The sequence below is a fragment of the Camelus bactrianus genome, chromosome 3 (genome assembly GCF_048773025.1).
Source record: "Camelus bactrianus isolate YW-2024 breed Bactrian camel chromosome 3, ASM4877302v1, whole genome shotgun sequence".
In the NCBI taxonomy this organism is placed as follows: Eukaryota; Metazoa; Chordata; class Mammalia; order Artiodactyla; family Camelidae; genus Camelus; species Camelus bactrianus.
This window is the reverse complement of record NC_133541.1, coordinates 42,367,947-42,384,391: the sequence shown is the minus strand read 5'-3', so window position 1 is coordinate 42,384,391 and position 16,445 is coordinate 42,367,947. Positions and strand designations below refer to the sequence as shown.

At 37.5% G+C, this 16,445-nt stretch overlaps 1 protein-coding gene across 3 annotated transcripts in view; it reads right to left on the bottom strand.

Moving 5' to 3' along the window:
- The window catches only part of ZSWIM6 (zinc finger SWIM-type containing 6), a 175,332-nt gene that overhangs the window by 33,181 nt on the left and 125,706 nt on the right, over window positions 1–16,445 (bottom strand). The window lies entirely within an intron of this gene.

Here is a 16,445-nt window from a genome sequence, read left to right as displayed (position 1 = left end):
AACTACAAAGAGACTGTGAGGGAATTTTTGGAAGTGATATAACCATTCCATATCTTGACTGTAGTGGTGATTACATGACTATGCATTTGTATAAATTCAAAACTGTACAATAAAAAATCCAAGTGTATGTATTTTTATAGTATTTATGGTATGTATTTTACTGTATGCAATGAAGTAAATTTTTTAATTGCTAAATAATATATGGATCAAACAATATTATCTCCTGGTATTTCAAAAACCTAAGTATGAGTATTCTCTCTGCAGGGTTTCTATACAAGCCAATGGATACCACACAAATCACGATCTTATTAATCCTATGCTTTTCCATGCCAAGAAGCACGAAAATCAGCTTCAAATGAAACATGACTACACACTGTCACAAAGCAAGGGACAAATCAAAATGGTATCTGAAAAACCAGTAAGTGACAGCTTTTCCTACTGAACCTTACTGGAAAATGAGATACAACTTTACCAGGCTCCAGATTTTAGACTGATGAATAACATGACAACACAACAAAAGTTACATGTAAATAATTAAATGAGATCTCATGAATGCTGTAAGTTGGCATTTCTATTTATAAGGCTATACTGAAATCAAAAAATTTCCAAATCATCAAATTATCTTTTTAAAAAAATGTAATAGTAACATTCAACAGGTAATGCTTCAGAATTGAGAATCTTTCATGTTTTTCTTCCAAGATACTTTTATTTTATAATAAATGGATACTTTTTCAGACAAAACTAAAATCATAAAGTTGCCCTGGAAGATGTGCTATGAGATCAGTAATTTCATTATCAGGTTATTAGTGTAATACTGAGGTTTTGTGTAAAAGGGCAACCAAGTAAATTAATATTGACAAATAATATGATGTTAAGTGTATCCAAAATTAGTCATATATCTTCAGTGGGTCTATTTTACAGTTCAGAATTCTGTATTTCTGTCCACTTGTGTGAACTATAATTTATTTTGAAAATCAGTTTAGCAACACCAAAAAAAAAAAAAAAAAAAAAGCACCACTATGCCAACTTAAAGCTAAGATAGAGCTAACTTTAAGTGTAGAAATTTTATATCCTAACATATATATTAAATCCATTGTTTTTTCCATTCGATTTCTTCCTTTTAACAGTGTATGCACAACACAAAGTTTTAAAAGTAGAATAAATAACCAAATTAATACTAAGCACTAGTTCTACTGAAGTAACTCAAAGATAAAATTAGGAAAATACTAACCAATGTATATAATGCTGAAAGACTGATTTGCATATGAAGAACTTGATAATGTGATAATGACCCAGTAAGTTTCACCTTCACCTGGGGAAAACTCAGAGTTTATAAGAAGCTAGCACAATACTGACAAAAGCATATAATTCCACTTTTTAAAAAGGTTCTTTTCAGGAAATAAATGTAGGTACACCAACTACAACTTTAATTAAATAATAATTATTATCATTAATAGTCACCATTTCTTGGATGCCTACTATGTGCCTATTGTAGGCACTACATTTAGGGCTTTACAAACATTTTTTTCATTAATTCATTACAATAATCCTCCAAGGTCAGAATTAATACTTCTACTTTAAAGATGAGAAAACAAATGCAAACAGATTACAGTCCTTATAAACAAGATCCTAAATATTCTTGGAAACTTTAAACAATGACTTCTATGACACAAGGAAAAAAAGAAATCTGTAAAACTAGATTTCTATGATTACATTTCTCTAATTAGAAAATTTCCATTTTGCAGAATGAGAAAATTTTTGAAAAAGTCAAGCCTTTATTAATTTGCCTGTAACATTATTTTATTGCTCACCTCCCTAAAGAGAGGTTTCATCCTGAAAGGATGTTCTTAATGTTAAATTCAAGTTCAGAGCTATAATAGATATGGTCTTTTATCTTAACAGTCACCATTACAAAAGCTGTAATTAGCCTTAACAACCAAGTTAACCAAATTGAGTAAGTCATTCTCCAAATTTTATTAATTCAGAGTCCCACTTTGGGAATTTTCTCCTTCCCCTCCAACACATGCCTGAAACATTTGTAGCTTTAAAAATAAAGCTCCTTGATGATTAAATACTTCATTCTGCTGTCCTTCAGAAATATTAACCCTTTCAAAAGGGCTCACCAAAAACAGGACAGAGCAGTCAGTGAGAATTTAGCATTTTCAGCAACTAACAGAGGACCTGGCAACTAGAAAGGTATTACTGGTTCTTTCACAAAGGACACTTAATTATTTGCTATGAATTACAATGGAAACAAATTCAATACTTTTAAATTGCTCTCCTAGCTTCAATGCCTCAAAGTACATAAAGGCAATTATCAAATCACTGGTGTGTGCATCATTCCATTTCTGAATTATCTGTGGCACTTTTCAGCTCTAGTCTAGCTTTTTCTCTACCACCCAGCATGCTTTTACTCTTCTTTCCACTACTCCACCTAATCTGCACTCAGTGTCTTCAGCAAAAAAAGATGCACTGTAACAACACACCAGCCTAAAGCAAAACTAGAAAGGCAACTCCCTTAGGAAGAAGGAAAAAAATTTTTTTGCGTAAGGTGAATGGTTCTAATCCACTCGGTGATCTTAAATCTCTTCACATCCTATACCTGATCAAACAGGCAAGGAAACATGGATAGAATCACAAGGAGGCAGAAGACAAATCATCACAAAGGCCTGTTTAGTCACTTCTGCATTCCACCAGTCACACTGCCAATGGACAAGCACCCACGCTCCCAGCAAATGTGGGGAACGAGAATTAATGAATTCCACATGCTCTGAAGGCCAGTCTTTTCCATCAAACATTTAGATGTACAAATCACCACCATTTTGCCCCATCTCACATTCCAACTAGAAGAAATGTTTCATCAACAAGCTCTGATCTGGAAAGGACAAGATATGGATTACCAGCCACAAGACCCTGGGCAAAGCCACTTCATCTCTGCGGTGGCAGCTCTGACTTAACCAAGAGGGATGATAGTCCCTACCTCACAGGGCTGTTTACACTTAAGATAATACATGCAGAAATGTTTTGAAAATTACAGAGTTTACCCAGCACCAAAAGGTATACTCCTGCAAACCCCTGTGTAGAACACTCTGATGTTGAGGAAAATTGAGACTCAAAAAGTGAAAACAGGATCGAAGGGCTCAGACTGTAAGTGATTCTCTGGAAACTTTTATAAATATTTTTACATTTAATTAAATAATTAAGAGAACATATTAAGTAAATAAAATATCAGTGACATTAAACACACAGGGTAGTAATAATGGGTTCTTGTACAATTAATTTCTACTTGCCATATATTTTTAGCTAGAAACATCTTCTAGTCTCTCCTTTTTCCCTTGGTTTCAACGACAGACTTTTAAATGTGTTTTGTTTTCTGGTAGGCCTCCCAGGTCCCACCCCAGGCCCACAGTCACTTAGAGGTCTGAGATGCTTTGGGTAATTTTACTCCCACAGAGGAGGCATATCTCAAACTCATGCCCAACCTTACAGGGTTATATAACATTTCCTCTGCTCATGGTAACTTTGTGCCAAAGGACAGACACAGGGTGCAGTGCTGAAGCCTGTGCAGACCCTCCTTAGCATCTCAGCCAAAACGTCTGGTTTACCATTCACTCTGCCTCCCTTTTTAGTTTCAATGCCCAGGGTTCCAGTCTTCTATAGGAACTCAAAATTAAAAGTTATCAGAACCCAAATTCTTATTTTTGGAGAGGGGAAACCCGGAAGTCAAGCTAGGCGAAATTTGGTGTAAGAAGAATATAAAAGTGAAAAAAATTAATGTAAAAAATATTAAAAATGGAGATGTAGAATACTCTAGGACTGTTTTAAACCATTTCCTGATAATACAGATTTAATTTGGGCAAACATCTCACTTACTCCAACAGAAGGGATAAAGTTAATTGACATAACAAACTTATTCTATAAGTCAGAAATTCTCTCCTGCTTACTTTTCTTCTATTCTAACACCGCCTCTCACATGGACAGTGTGGGCTTTCTCAGCGTGACAGCCTCAGGATAGCCAGACTTTTTACAGGAAAACTCACGGCCCCAAGATGGAACCTTCTAAGAGACAGTAAGTAGACACAGCTAGTCACTTAAGGCTTGAGCCCAGAAACAGGCCGAACATCTACTCTGTCGTATTTTGTTGGTCAAACATCTATAAAAATGAGAGAACACAGACCTCACGTCTCAATGAGACAGAATCAGAGCATCTGTGGCCACTGTCATCTATCACAATTATCAGGAAATATTATAAATCTGCTACATTACAAAATGAAAAACAAAGGTATTTACCAATGGGCATGAGAATGTTGTTAGTTAAAATAATCAAATCTAAATAAACCACTCAACATATAAGAAGAGGTACAAGTCAATAAAAAACAAAAGTCATTATGAAAACTTAATAGCATAAAAGGTATCCCAACACACAGTGCAATATTAAGTGCTGATTTGTATGTTAATTCCTGTCCCTTCAAGGAAAATCCTAACAATATCATGTTATACATGTTAGGCTTCTAAATAGAGTCTAGATTTAAAGTTTTAAAATGTCTGTCTTTAGGGTACAAAGATCACTCCATCGAGTACAGCTAACATACTTCTAAAAGCGGACGATGGCATCTTTATTTATCCACTTGGCAACAAATGCTGCCATTTATTGAATATACTTCACACTAATGCCGTGCGAAGTATTTTACATACATTATCGCATTTCACCCTCGCAGGAAGACCTTACTTTACAGATAAGGAAACTGAGGTTCAGAGACAAGTGGAAATGTTGCGCTACTATTAAAGATGGGAGGCAGGATTTGACACCAGGGCTCAAGATCTCCCCAAATCAATATTCTTAAATACTATGGCCTTTAGCCTCCTGCCTGGATATGTGGTCAAAAAGTACTTCTGTAAGTTAAGATTCATATGTTTAACTAGCATACATGAATTCCAAGATTAATGATTTTAGCTTTTTGACAGAATCATTGTTCCACACCTCATATTTTAGCAGTGTAATACAAGTGGTATATTACTGTCAAAAATCATGAAGTAGTCTAAATGTACTGCTAATAAACCCTGCAGTTTATTTAACCACCTATTCTTATGTACTTAGAAAATGTTGCATGTGTAGAAGTATATCCAACAAAAAATGACACAGGTTCATCTAAAAAGATCTAATTAAATAAACGAAAACTGCATTTTTCAGGACTGACAGGCATAGAAAACAAGTCATTTCCATGCAGATTAAAACAGCAGATAAACAATCAAAAGCTCAACTTACAATTCAAGACTGATTATTCAAGTCAGAAGAAACCTGTTTTCTCTGAATATGATGCTATACTACTATGAGGTCTGTTAGAGCAGAGTTGCGTCAGCACTTCTGGGATAATGCACTTGTGTGAGACTGAGTGTGCTCTTTGCCTGCTGGGTGTATTGCTGGGTGGAGCATTATGATTTGTGACTGAATAAATCAGCTAGCCATTCTCTATTTATTGCTATTTCCCACAGTCAATAAAATTTGTTTTTAAAGTTCTTTCTGCTTCATGGGTTTTTGTTAATATGCAAATTGATTCAGTAATTAATATAAAAGCTGGACATTTTCTGTAAAAGACACTTAAGAATTTTTGATAAATGTTGCTCTTCTCCCTGTTTTCCAAAAGATACTTTGTGTATAATGCTACTGGAGAGAGCGCAGGAGCAGTGGCATTGGCGGGGGGGGGGGGGTGTGTGCAGAGGAGCAGGACAACCGATACCACATTCTCTAAAGGTGAGAATTAGAAAGGTCAGTGATTCTCTTCTCTTCTGTCTCAAAGGTGAAAAATGAAGACCGTTACATTAAAATTCTAATTTCTTCTTTTTAATATCATGTTTATTTTTACAAAACAGTAGCAGGCAAAGTAAAACAATCACTTTTGGTACTTCCCAGGGTTCCACAGTTACAAAACAATTCATAATATTTATTGTATTTATTTTTGTTCTCAGAGGCTATTAAAAGAGGCTAGAATTTCATGCATGATCCAATTAACTAATTATACTTATTTAGAGGCCATGAAATGCCTAATTGCAGTCACAAATAGGAGATCATTGGCACAATTAGTTGTGCTAGCAAAACTATAGTCACCAAATTTCTTGGGTCAGACCACACAAAAATTGTGACTCTAATTATAGTATTGTTCTCAGTACAATTCAGTCTTAATATGTTAGTAATCTACGTTGGGAAAATAACTGATAAAAACATTCTCCTTACTTTAAACTTGGTAGGCTAATTCCTAATTCACTGAAATACTTCTGGGGAAATTTTAAAGTAAAGCCTCGGGGACACTGTAAAGAGAGAGTTTTTGAGATCACTTAGGTCGAGCAGGGCTAAACCCTCAGTAAAGGGGCAGACAATCAATTATCGTTCAACCAGACTCTGAGAAAAGACTGAAGTAAAATAACCATCTTTTGTGGTCAAGAAAGACAATAAACCACAGATATTCTAAAACAGCAAACCAGTGTCCTGGATAATGTTCCTTTCAGGCAAACCTGTGGCCTTCATCTAATATGTGGCCTTCCTATCCCATCTGACTTGTCAGTGCTGTTGGGTCAACGTGCGTAACTCTTCAAAAATGACCTGACCCCATTAGGAACCTGGTTCTATAGGAAGTGAACAGAGCCAGCTCCTCCACCACTCACCACCCTCTCCTTTTTAAGGGAGGGAGGAAGGGAAAGAGAAAAAAATCAGGAAAACAAGAAAAAGGCACAATGACAAACGATGTCTTACTTTGAGATATGAAAAGGGCAGGCAACAGTAGGAGAAGGAATGTGAGCTGTGGTGACTTGCGAGGTCATTTTCCACATACTCTGCACTGGCTGCTTAACTCAACTATCTTCATAAACAGTTCCATGATTCAACCAATAGTCATGACTCCAAGTCTGTATAAATCTAGCTCTGAAAATACTCTAGGTCTTCAGGATGCCGCTCTCCTACAAGCTTCCCGTTGGGCCCACTTTCCCAACATAGACAAAAGACTCTTGGAATAAGAAAAAATTGTTGTATATTATCTAAATCATCTTAATTTAGGCCTCAAGAATCCACATTATGCCATTTTACAGGTAAGGAAATTGTGGTTCCATCTAAGGAACTTGTCCAGGGCTACCGTTAGTAAATATAAGGATTGCACTTCAAGAGTGTCTGGCTCCAATAACCCCTGTTCTTTATATTCCGACTGTAGGCTCTAAAACTGAAACAATCCTGTTTATACAAAGAGTTTATACCCATTGGCCTCTCTGAAAAAACATGCTTGGATAAGTGTGGGAAAGAATTATTTTGACTATATACTACAAATTGATACAGAATAATGACTTATAACATGAAAAGTATTAGATCTATCATCAAAATTTTCTGAAACACATCCTACATTACATAACCTCACTTCTTCACTTGTCTTACTTGGAATGCTTTTTAGTTTTCACTTACTCATTCTGTTTTCTAACTAGATTATAAGCTCCCCAATGGCAGTGCCTACTATAAGGCACTGTATTAAATAGTAGGGTCTTGGCAATTTACCTGCTGTTTTGGTAAGGCACTCTACAGCCTACCACGTTTACAGATAAGTGCCTCCAAGCCACTGGTACAACCACCTTCCTTTCACTTACCATGGAGATACAATTTAGAACAAAAGAAATCAGGAACCCTACCAAAAACAACTGAATTTACCAATGGTCATGATTATAAAATACTGATGATCAGGTCAGCACTTAAGCACTATAGTTGTATAAGAACCACAAGGAAAACAGTTTACAGTATTGTCATATTGGAACTGCAATTTTATTCATAAAAACAATTTCTTCATACACTGACTTTTCTATAGAGTTCAGAAAGAATCTATGACTGGTACTGAGTTTCTTGGAGAACAGAATGTTTCATTTTGCTCTAATTCATTCTATTACTGAATTAAACTTTGATGTATTGGTCTTGACAAGTGCTTCATGCTGATTGTACTGTGTATGATAGTATAATCACTCCCCATGCATGTCCCACTGGCTGGCTGATTAATGCAATAGATTACCAGCAGCATTGATGCAAGGGGGAATCATTGCCCTTCTGTACTCTAGTTTGTATTTCACTGTGCATGTGTGTGTGCACGTGTGTGTGTGTGTGTGTGTGTGTGTGTGTGTGTGTGTGTGTGTGTGTCTGTGAGTATACCAGCACCCATGAAGATTCACCTGTACATGGGCAGAGAAGACGGGAAAAACTAGAAGTGTAGGAAAAGAAAACTGAGGACACTGAAGATTAATGCCTTTCAATCACTGTTCTCAGTACACCAAAAATATTCACTTCTTAATGCTTCCAAAGAGGTGTCAAGCATTACATTTCAATTATTCATTCATCTTTTATTAACAAATATTTACAAGCATCAACTCTATGCCAGGCATATTTTTCTTCTTATCTTTACTAGAAAACTAACTTGGAAAAAACAGACCACTTTCTGTGTTTTTATTAGTGGCAAAAGGAAAAAAGTGGGGGGGGGGTGAGATTATCAAATGGACACTAATACAAGGAAGAACAAGGATGGCCATGAATTTAGTTTAAATGCCCCAGTAGACAGCAATTGACAATAAGATTATTAAACACAGCGAGTGATTTAATAGTTTTAAAACAAACAAGAATCTGTCAGATTACCTGGTCTTCACAGGACCATAAAGAGAATTTTCTGTGTATGATCAATATGTATGGTGAATAGGTTGCTGGATATATTAACCTCATCTTTAAACATGTGTGTGGCGAAATCAGACTTTTGTGGTCTTGGCAGCATTTTGACAGCATTCTCCTAAGAGAATTTTCTCCTTGTTCCAAGCTTATATTTGAACCAAGTGTCTGTTTAGGCTCCTCCCACCTAACCCTCGGCCCTTGCTCATCCACAAAGGAAGACTGTGGTTTCCAATCTAAGCCATTTCAAGGCATTAATCACTTAAGTCTGATTCTTAATTATGAATGATTCTCACTCTGTCCTCAAGGTTTGCTGAAGCAAATTCTGACATCTACTGAATATCCCCGAAAAGACAGAGGCTGGGAAGCATGACCTGAGGTCAACAAGATTCAGCTGGTCATAACTCAAAATCACAGAGATTTGGATTTCTATGTCAAAAGTCATCTTTGTAAGAGAAGGCACACAGTTGAGCTAGCCATGTTTTGCACAACCGCTACTATCATTACTCCTGGCTATTTGTCTCTAGATCAGAGCCTGAGAAAATAGCCCTAAAACCAGTTAACAGTTACTAACTCATCCAAGCACTTTAATGTCAGAAGGTAATTGTATTTTACATACTACACAGAGTCCTTTCCTTATTTCAATTTGGAATTTTTTAACTGAACACTAAAAACAGTGTTATGCAATTATCAGACAAGCTTATAGCAGCCTCACAAAAATTTGCCTGCTGCAAATCATTTACCAGCCTGCCTTCTCTCTAAAATACATAAGGGAAAGTTATTTATTTAAGTAAAAAGTCACTCTTTGGTACACCTCTAGGATGAGTGGCTATTTAAAACCCTGTTGAAGATAGTCATTATCAAATATGCACTTTTAATCTCAGAATCCTTTGTTCCAGAGAAATCTTAATGGAAAGCCTGGTGTGCAAAGTGGTGAAAGCCACTCTACTTGGACTGAGAAGGAACTGCCTCCTGCCACCGTACCCTTCTCCCTCCCACCCACCCCAGGGGCACTGTGGGGCAGTGTCTGAACCTGACAGCATTCCCAAAGCACCTCGCTAGGTGCCGGCGCACACAGAGAACAGCCTAAGTGGCCACGTCAGTCTACCCCTGGCTTCCACTTCTTTCATTCCAGCTCCTGGCATCCCCTGGGAATCACAGATAGCTTACAATGAGGCTTCTCAGGCCTTGTTAATTTTTGTATGCTGCCACTTCAGGGTAAGAAGTGGTGAAAGGAAATGATCCCCCCCTGTCTTTCTTCATTTTCACTCACTCCTCCTAGACTCTACCATGATGGTACTCTCTAGAGGTCCACACTCTAGCAAGGAGACTCCCCCAGCCAGATTGCCCTTTGGTGGCAGTTTCTTGAGGGCAAGTGTAATACTAACTCTTAGGAAGTGGGAAAAGTAAGGAGCGAACTTTATAAAAGTAAGGAGGACACATCATACCAATGCTCTGACATTCCTATTAGTCACAAATGTGAGAACAGTACCTACTACCAATGGACTCGTGTAATAAATAGAAAGATAGCATAAAAGAAAGTAACTGGAAGTTATTCTTGGTATAAGTAATGCCACCAGCACACTACATATATAATATAGAACACTAACGTGTACTGCATCTTAACTTCTAATTAAATCTCCATGGTCTATATTTAGAAGAGTTTTATAAAAATATACAAGAAGGTGATTCCTCAAGTGTTGTTACAAATTACCCAATTGTACACCTAAATAATTTAGACAATGAATATCATTAAGAGTCTCCAACTGGTTAAACAGGATCAAATCATCTGTAAAGTTCTCTTTCAATTCTGAGAATGTACTATTTTTCTATTAATATGTATTTTTAAATGTTTCTCTTTATTTCTACTCTTTCCCATACAGAGTATTGAATGGACAGTTAAGTCCCAGCAGCTGCAGTCAAGAGAAGGACGGTTGACAGTGTTACACAGGACAGATTTATCATAGGTTTGCCCACTGTATAGAAACATGCATTCTCTCTTCTGGCTAACTTCTGACCCAAACTAGAAATGACTCTGCCCACTTAATGCAGCATAAAATAAACCCCTCTTCCCATTCCCACAGCAGAGCAGAACCCAGAGGCCTCTGACCCAAGAACACAGAGGTCTCACAGTTTTAAAAGACAGAAAGCAGTAGGACTACACAACGGAGAAAGAAACCAGGCCCCAGTAATGAGGACCCAGCAGCAGAGACACATTCTGAGAACAGTGCTGGAGGGAAGCAAAGCCTCCTGAGCAATACAATTGACAAAGCCTCTGTATTTACAGGGAGCTCTGAATAATGAACAAAAAAGCAGAGGCTGAGACAGGAGCACACAATCCCACTCCAGAGCAGGACAGCCTGGCCCATGGGCAGGAGAGGTCTGCAGAGCCCACAGACCACATGAGATGACATAGGCCAGGACAAAGACAGTGACCTTGGGGCTTTCACTGGCTCCGCAACAAAGGGGACTGGAAAATGAGAATAAAACTTCAATGTATCCCAACTGCAGTATTTGTATTTTATGATATGCTTAAGTTTATTATATCGTATACTTCTCAGTAGCATGTATTTGGCTATTCTACATTAATGTTCTTATTTCCGAGTCTGAAGTTAGAGAGTCCCTGTGAACACAGATGGCAGCTAGACAAGGTAAGCTCTGCTGACAGCTGCAATCAGGATTGTGGGACCATGGGTGGGCGGACCAGGCCAGGCGGCTCTTACAGGGTTTAATGCCATCTAGGTGAGCTTCACCTCAACCCCTCCTTGCAGAAAGACTGCCAGGCAGAGAGGCCTTTTAAAATAAGCTGAGGATGGTGTCTAGTTTGATGGTGAAGTCTTTAAGTCACTGACTACTAGGATCAAGTTCCTGCTTTGCTGCTGTAACCTCAGGCAAGTTATCTGGTCTCCTTGTGCCTTACCTGTTTTCTCACCTGTAAAATGGGCTACTAACTGTACCTATCTCACAGGGTTGTTTTAAGAATTAAATAAAATAATGCATGCATTAAGTGCTTAGCATAATGCCTGATAAGTAAGTGCTGGTATCTGTGTTATCTTTAGTAGTGGGACCAAAATGGGAAATAAAGCAAAAATCCGGATCCTTTGATGTCTACTCTCTCTCCTTCTCCTCCCTTTGAAGTTAAGTAACAATGAAGAATAACAAGGTTGGACTGAAAATCTTAAAGACAACATTTTGGGTAGTGAGTCTGAACCCTTTACACCCTTCCCCATTGAGCTCACCCCTGTTCTGTTCATGTTATTCCTTCTTTCTGGAGTATTTTCTCTACTTCTTCTCTACAACTCCCCTCCACAAACATCCTGTAAAACCATGTCAAGCTCAGTCTACACACATATTTGTACTATGTGAATAAATTACTCTTATCAAAGTGCTCCCCAGGTCATCCATGCCTGTACTAATTTCTCATGTCTCCTGATGGCTGCATCTCCCTACTCTCGAGATACTCCCAGTACCATTATCAATGGTAAAATCAAACATTGAATACATTTTTCCCTCTTGACATAGCAAGTACTTAATACACACTGATAGAGAAGCCACAAGACTTTTGAAAAGAAGGGTTAACAGGAAGGCATTAAAATGGTGTAAGTGGTAAAGCTGTATTCCTCTTGTGTCCAGGGAAGACAAACTGGTAGGTGACAAGCAATCCCTCATATGTGGTTCATAGGATTACATGCTACACTTACAGCTACATGGGAGTTACTAAGTCTGTACTGACATCTTTTTGCTGCAAGGACACTCTGGGAATTGCTATTTTCTCTATGGCGCTAGCAGTGAGGTACCAACTTACACAGCAAACTACACTGGGATGCTTTCCAGTTCTCAATGAGAAGCAGTTACTCCTTAGTCTGTTTACTAGCCATCACTAACTTCAAATCGTGGAATGTCTAAGTTTGAATTTACCATAGAAAATAAGTAAGGAGTTCAAAACAGTGGGGTGAATTACTAAGCCTATTGCTTTCAGAGATGTAAGGATATTTCCCCAAAATTTTTCCAAAACTACCTCCAAAGCAGAGCCTTTCTTTCTGGCTGTGCACAAAGGCCCTCCTACATTACTTAGAGTACCATTTTGAATGTGTGACTTAAGTATATGTTTTCCTCCTTATTCAAGGATAACATGGGTGGGTGCAGAAGAGGCCCACAGACATGACTACCTGTACCTGGGGAGGTAGCTGGGACAAAGTTCTAGGTCCACGGAGCAGGTAATTTTTAGTACTTTGCAATAAATGTGGTCCCAATAGGCAGGCTAAGTTCTCTACTGCTGAATGTAGATCTATCCTGATTCCAAGTCCCCTGAATCTTTTGTACCCACTCAATCTACCCAGAACCCAACCTACCAAGGAATATTACAGCTGTTGCTTAATAACAGTATACAAGGAAATGCAAACTAGAAAGAAATATCTAAATATGGCTATTCCTGCTCACACACAGTTAGGTATCTAGATCAAAAGCTGTAAAAAGAACTCAGAGATACCATCTTGTTTTTGTGAACTGAGTGAGCACATCCCAGAGCAGCAAGGCTCTTGCAATGGCAGCCTAGCCTCCCTCCAAGAAACAAGGTTTACGTGCCAGATAGCAAAACACATGACTCAGTTCAGAGAGAAAGTGTTTAAAATTTGGGGTGAAAAACATATTATGTAATATATATTATGACAGTGAAAATTTAAGATTTTTTTCCCTGTGCTAAAACTGTAATTAAATCTTATTTAACTGTTTCCTCTAATGACATCCATTTTAATTAGGTTTTAATAGACTGGCAGCCACAACCTATAGTTTTATGAAGCAAAGTAAAATTACAGTCTAGGAAGACATTTAAGGAAAAAGACCCATCAACACAGATGAGAGGTTACAATATATCCTCTCATCCCTAAAGACCCCCACAGTAATTAAGTGTGCTGAACAGACAGCCATTAGGGCTAACAGTAGGTGTGCCTGCCACCAATCAGCACTGGGTTGTTCCTTGAAATCCAAGGGTTACTTCTGTGATCTGCTTTTCAGAAAATTCGCATGGAATAAAGAACACAATTGAAGAGGTGTGTGTTCTCTAGTCCTACCAACTATATGTAGTCTCTACCATTCAGTGTGCTTTCTGTCTAATATTTTAATGTACACATGTTCTTATAGCTGATCATAATACAACAACATTCATCTTGAGAAGATTGTCATATGTTCGGGAAAACGAGTATCATGTGGAGAAAGTAAAATTAATGTATGAAAAACTGATTCACATGCGAGATAAATGTATCTGCAAATGAGATGCACTAAACAGGATCTTAATAGTATGCACCTATATCTATTTCATACTACATTATGAAAATCAGGGAGTAAATCACAAAAATTAACTCAGACCAAATGAATATCACAGGCATGTATTACAGAAAAGAACTAAGCATAATCTCCCTCTGTCAGCCAGAGGATGGGGGAAAGAATTTTGGCCTGTTGCTATCTCAAATAAGTTTACATATATGTATTTGAAAAAAAGAAATAGTTAAATTAATACGTTATTTTAAAAAGTAATTTTGAAACATCAGCACTTAAATTTTAATAAATCACATATACTCAAAAAACTGTAAATCTTGGGGAGAGGGATATCTGAGCTTATGAAAAAATTAAAATTCTGTAATCTGGCTGACAATCTGATGCCTCCAAATCCCTCTGCCAAGAAGCAGAGTTACTTGGCTAGGATACTCTTACTTGTACACTTTCATCAGATTAAGGCTTTCATGCCAGGAATTTTTTTTCCTGGCATAATGGCCATTGCCAGAAATGGACCCATCGAATCCACCGGTGCTAAGGAGTTAAGCATCTGAGATTTAATTTAACAGTTTCAGCTTTATTAAGCTGTCACAGAGCGGCCCTACTTTGATAACAGTAGCTGCTCCAATTATGGCTTGGTTTAGGGTTGACAAGTATAATGATTCATTCGTGGCACATGAGAAGCAATAAAAGGTTGTTTTGCATTACAGCTTTAAAAATGTGGGCACTTTTTTCATTTAATTTGTCACTTAGCTTTTGCTAAGAGGACATTTAAATTGCAGTAAAAGGCAAATGGGGCTTTTAGTTTAAATGTAATCCCCATATTTAAATGATCTGTAATGGCGCAGTGTTGGAGTGGGAACACTATTGTCTCACAGTGGGTCCTGATGGTGACATGTGACATTTGTATTCAGGTCCTGTATTATCCATGTGGCTAAAGGGCTTCCAATTTCATTTCACAGCCAGAAGCCTGCAGAAAACACCAATTAACTTGCAGATCCCATTTGCCGACAAAACTCAGCCTCTTCTCAATGTCTGGCATCTGGCAGTGCTCAGCATTTAATTCCAAAGCAGAGCCTTGAAGCAATGTGAGCCCTGTACAGGGGCTCAAAGTCAGACTTTCCCATTTTCTTAAGAAGCAAAATTCTTTCCTTTTACAGTCCAGAAGCAACTTTTAGTTAATTTTTTTGGTGAATGAATATTAAGATGTGATAGCTATTGTTACTCCTCTGTGAGATTCTTCCCAGAACTTAGACCTCCTTAAAATAGCAAGTGACCTGCACACACCATCAGAGTATACAGGAGAAAGTACAGCAGTCTAGTAATGATGGGGTGGTGGGTAGGGAGGGTAATCTGTGAAAGAAGAAAACAGGGCAAGAATAGGTATTCTTCATCCTGGACTGAAATCAAAGAACTTGTATAAAGCCTGGTCCATAATTAAGAAGTAGTCCATCAGAGGGTATAACTAGAATCAGCTGCTGAAAACTTCCACTTAATGAGAATTAATGCTTTTGATTGAGGGTTGAGGTACATAATTTTCAAAGCCAACTTGCAGAAATGAAATACGACTAATGGATTAAACACAAATATTGAAAATTTTATTTAACGTATCACTTGCAACTTTTTTTGGTAACTAAAAAATTCAGTTGGTATTTTCTTCCTAATTAGTTATTTGTAATTGTAAGCTTCTTTAAGTACCAAAGCTCTTTAAATTTTATTCATTTAATATTAATTCAGTAATTTTTCCTTAAATGATTCCCTTCGTTATAGTTTTTTAAATGCTAATCCTTTTCATTGCCATAAACAAACTAGTCAATTCAACATTCACTGTAGAGTTACAAAATTGAGGAGGCTTTACTTGTAAATCAATCAGTATTCTATAAAAATATGTGTTTAAACCATGTATTTACACTTTTGTTCTCCAACCATCACACTGGGCCCCCAGACATCCAACACACTGAAAGGATCCACTGTAGTTACAGACTGATTCAAATTCTGATTGAAGGAGAGACCACTAACCATTATCTCAGGTGACCCGAGGAAAGTACTAAGATTAAATTATTACAAGATACTTAATAAAAATTCCAGGGGAAAGATCAACAAGTACTTAAGTGTTGGCAAATAGCAGACATACATGTTAAAAAACAAACAGAAGTTGTCTGCCACAGCTAAGTTCCTGAATACATATCCTTACTAATGGGAAAAGGGAAACGATGACGTCCAGTTCTTTACCAACTTGCTGCATAACCATAGGTCACACTATAAAAGTCCCCTAACCTCCCCAGACTTCAGTTTCCTTATCTGTAAACAGTCCATCTCAAAGGTCCCTTCCATGTATTATAATCCAGACAACAGTTTCCCTTGGTCTAGACTTGACATGGGATTAAACAGAATGTTGCAGTCCATCACTAGCCAAAAAGACAGAAGGTGAAGGCATGAAATGTCCTACTATTCAATTTCACTGAAACTAGGATCTTCTAGTAAATACATTCAGAAA